This window comes from Bidens hawaiensis, unplaced genomic scaffold (genome assembly GCF_021521415.1).
Source record: "Bidens hawaiensis isolate Kalapana, Puna unplaced genomic scaffold, B.hawaiensis_p1.1 tig00069306_1, whole genome shotgun sequence".
NCBI lineage: Eukaryota > Viridiplantae > Streptophyta > Magnoliopsida > Asterales > Asteraceae > Bidens > Bidens hawaiensis.
This window is the reverse complement of record NW_027502233.1, coordinates 14,198-19,081: the sequence shown is the minus strand read 5'-3', so window position 1 is coordinate 19,081 and position 4,884 is coordinate 14,198.

Sequence of the window (4,884 nt, the reverse complement as noted above, 5' to 3'; positions counted from 1 at the left end):
TAGGCCTTTCTTGGATAAATTCGTGATCGTGTTTATCGATGATGTTCTGGTGTATTCTAAGACCAAGGCCGAGCATGAGCAACATCTCCGATTGGTATTGCAAAAGCTTAGAGCCGAGCAACTCTATGCTAAGCTTTCCAAGTGTGAATTTTGGTCTGATGAAGTACAGTTTCTTGGTCATGTTGTAAACAAGATGGGTATTCATGTCGACCCATCCAAGATTGAAGCAATCAAGAACTGGATTACGCCATCCTCTCCTTCTGAGATCCGTTCCTTTCTGGGCTTAGCTGGTTATTACCGGCGCTTCATTTCGAACTTCTCGAAGATCGCTTTGCCTTTAACAGCTCTGACGCACAAAGGTAAACCGTATATTTGGGGCTCGAAGCAAGAAGAAGCCTTTCTAACGCTCAAGCGTTTGTTGTGTGAAGCTCCTGTTCTTGCGCTACCTGAGGGTAATGATGATTTTGTCGTGTATTGCGATGCATCCAACCAAGGTCTCGGTTGTGTTCTTATGCAACGAGGCAAGGTTATCGCTTACGCATCAAGGCAACTCAAGGTTCATGAAAAGAATTATACAACTCACGACCTCGAGCTTGGTGCAGTTGTTTTTGCCTTGAAGATCTGGAGACACTACCTTTATGGTACTAAGTGTATCCTCTACACTGACCATAAAAGCCTTCAGCATATCTTTGATCAAAAGGAACTTAACATGAGGCAACGCCGATGGAACGAACTCATCAGCGATTACGATTGTGAGATCCGGTATCATCCTGGTAAGGCTAATGTGGTAGCCGATGCGCTCAGCCGAAAACCCTGCCAGCTTAACTGTATCTTGCCGCGCACCCAGCTTCACTTCGCGCCGATTCAAAGCAACCTTGAATCGCGTATTCGTGACGCGCAGCGCGCATCCATCAGTAATGGTAACCTTCGCGCCGAGTTAGCGTGTGGCGCGGAAGCACTTTTTGTCCCTAATCTGAGTGGAATTCTCTGCTATCTTAATCGCATCTGGATTCCCTTTGATGAGAATCTTCGCGCTGATATCCTGAGTGAAGCGCACAAATCTCGATATTCTATTCATCCTGGCGCTGATAAGATGTACAAGGATTTGCGCATTACTTATTGGTGGCCTGGCATGAAAAAGGATATTGCTGTGTTCGTAGCTAAGTGCCTGACTTGTTCTAAAGTTAAAGCTGAACACCAACGCCCATCTGGTTTGCTCGAACAACCAGAAATTCCTACGTGGAAATGGGAAGGTATAGCGATGGACTTTATTACCAAGTTACCTTTGACAGCAAGCAAACATGATAGCATTTGGGTAGTAGTGGATCGATTGACTAAATCTGCTCACTTTCTGCCCATTCGTGAAAACTACCGTGTTGAGCATCTCGCGCAGCTTTATGTCAAGGAAATCGTCTGCCGCCATGGTACTCCTTTGAGCATCATATCCGATCGCGATGGCCGTTTTATATCTCGCTTTTGGAAATCTCTCCAATCTGCGCTAGGAACTCGCTTGGACATGAGTACGGCATATCATCCTCAGACTGACGGTCAGTCTGAGCGAACTATTCAAACTCTTGAGGATATGCTCCGATCTTGTGTTCTTGATTTTGGAGGTAATTGGGATTCACACCTGCCTTTGATCGAGTTTTCTTATAACAACAGCTATCATTCCAGTATCGGTATGGCCCCATTTGAAGCACTTTACGGTCGTAAATGCCGCTCCCCGATTTGTTGGAGCGAAGTGGGTGAAACTCAAATCACAGGACCCGAACTTGTTCAAGAGACAACCGATAAAATCGCCAAGATCCGTGATCATTTGCTGACTGCCAGAAGCCGACAGAAGAGTTACGCAGATCGTAGACGGAAGCCTCTCGAATTTCAAGTTGGTGATCTTGTTCTCCTCAAAGTGTCGCCTTGGAAAGGTGTTGTCCGCTTTGGGAAGAAGGGTAAGCTTGCTCCTCGTTATGTTGGTCCATTCAAGATTCTCGCGCGTGTGGGAAAAGTTGCCTACAGACTTGACCTGCCGCTCGCGCTCAGTAATGTGCATCCAACGTTCCATGTTTCCAATCTCAAGAAGTGTTTAGCTGACGAGAACCTTCACATTCCACTTGATGAAGTTCAAGTTGATGAATCCATGCATTTCATTGAGAAGCCTGTTGAGATTATGGATCGCGAGGTTAAGCAAACAAAGCGCAGTCGTATCCCTATCGTGAAAGTTCGCTGGGAGTCCAAGCGCGGAGCCGAGTTTACATGGGAAAGGGAAGATCAAATGAAGATCAAGTACCCGCACCTGTTCTCTGCGCAACCTACTTCGAGATAAATTTCGGGACGAAATTTCTTAAAGTAGGGGAGACTGTGACATCTGCCCCGATCCGACCCGACCCAGGTACCCGTTTCTCTGACCCGATCTCTCTTTTATTATTTAATATTTATACTTATATTTTACTTTTAATAATACTATATATTTTCCTTCCCGCCTCTCTCTCTCTCTTTCTTTCCGCCGTCTCGTCCCTCTTCCTTCTCTCTTTCCGCCTTGTTTTCCCTCCTCTTTGCTTGTCCTTTGGTTCTTCCCGCCTAAGGATGTCTGCAGCTCCACGCGCCAGACTCCTTATATGGAAGCCTGCGTGAAGACATCTTGTTCCTGCGATGCGTGAAGAGAGCTCTTCTCGCAGCGCGCTAAGAATGCATGTTCTTCCCGCAATGCGCTAAGAATGTATGTTCCTCCCGCGATGCGCTTAGAATTCTTGTTCTTCACGCAGCACGCTAAGGATTTGTGATTCTTCCCGCAGTGCGCTAAGGATTTTTGTGCCAGCCTTCGCGCTCGCGCACTCAGCCTTCTCGCGCTAAACCTTTGAGTTTTCTTCTGTTTATTCCAGCCTGTATGCTTTTGTGTTGTCTTATCTTCTGTGCTGTTGACCTAACCTATCTAATGTCTGAATAGTTACTTTCGGCGCAGCATGCGTACCAACCCCCATTGGTTGGTAGAAAAAGTGACTGACATTATCTTTTGAGATCTGCTTTTGCCATGCTTGACCAGTACCTTTATCTGATCCGCCCATGCTTTTTACTGTTCCCTGACAGCTTTATCTTGCCCCCTGCAGCTGCCATATCTTTTGATATCTTTTGCTTTTGGAATCTTTTGCTTTTTGAGATCTTTTCCCCTTTTCTAGGGATTATGTCTCCTAGGGTTTTTCTATAAATAATAATAATATTTCATAACACATCACACACAAAACACTTAATCTCTCCTGTTCTCTTGCTCCTTGCTCTCTCTGCCGTCTTCCTCTCTGCCGTCTTCCTCTCTGCCTCCGTCTTCCTCCTTGTTCTTCCTGCTTTTCCGGTAATATATATTATATATAATAGTTTACTTATTAATTATGCTAACTTATAATCAAGACTTAAAACCAATCGTTAAAACAATAATCTTATTTATAGGTTAACTTGTGCTTGTTTAAAGTTGGTTCTTGCTTTATCTATCACCGCATCGTTTATCAAGTGAGTTATCTCGTATCTAATCCTTTTTTATTTTAAATGCTTTGGGATGTTCATGTGTTCATACAAAACTTGAGTCTTAAACTTGTTTATGAACTTTAGTCGCGCAGTATCCCATGTGTTGAGGACGTTTACTTGGCTGTTTATTTGTATGTGTGTATCATTAACCGCTTTGTTCGGCCTATTCCGCAGTTCCGTTGGTACCATTAGTTGAACACGGGAGACCTATCGTTTACGGTTTTCTTTGTTTACACTTGCACAGATGTTTTCTCGTTTTTATGCTCAATTGGGAGCATGGATTGAACTATGATCTATGAACTATATTAGGCTTGATCACAATCTGATTACACCCTTGTTAAACTCTAGACATACACGTGTTGCGCGCAGATTTACTGTGATTATCTATGATTATCTATTAAACTTGATTTCTCACCAACACGCAAGTGTTTGACGTTTATTTTAACACATGTTCAGGTTTGCAGTAGCTGTTTTGGAGCTTGTGGACACGTAGGACGTTTTTACTTTTGGACCTAGAATTAAAATGTATCAAGACAAGTTAATGTTGTTTGAATGTTATAATTTATAATATATTGATTTATGTTTGATTTATGTTCTTTATTTTCCCCGCTGCGCGTGCGCGATAAAATGTGTATTAATAAATATTGACACCAATAGTGTCGCGAGTAATGAAGCAATATGTGGCGCCCCGATGTATAATCCGCCTTTGGTCGGGGTGTTACAATAAGGACTTCCGCGGGAAGAATCCCCATGGAAAACCTTAAAACTAAACCCTTTTCAAAACCCTTTGCTTAAGTCCAAAAGTTCACCTCACTTTATTAAACATTCATGAGAAGAACATTGGACTGGGGGGACTTGAAGAGGTAGGTCCCAGCAGAGCCCAATTGGACCCGCAAGACTCACCTTGAAGAGACGTCTGCGCAGAAACCAACTGGATCCGCAGGACCCACCAAGCTCAGAGACGTGACGTCCTTACGCGCAGTACGCAAGTTCTCGCAGGAAATGTCTCCCAATGGTGAAGTACTCTGCCTGTTCCCGCAGCTGCGGATACAAGCCATCAGGGAAGGCCACCCGCGCAGCAAGGCTACACGCACAAGGCACTTAGCTCTCAATAATTCAGTTGTCACCTGAAGGAATGAGCAAAGCCGGGAACAATCCCGCACAAAGGCGGGAGGGGGAATACTCCCGCCCAAATAAGCCAGTCCGTACGATACGGGAAGATCTTCTGTACTGTACCTGACGAGGTATGGGCAAAAGATCTGACCAAAGATACGACAGCTTATTGACAACAGTATGGCGAGCAACATGCTCTTGTACTGTATGTCACTATTAGCCGCTGCCTACTCACCAACTCCTGTCATACCACGTGCATAG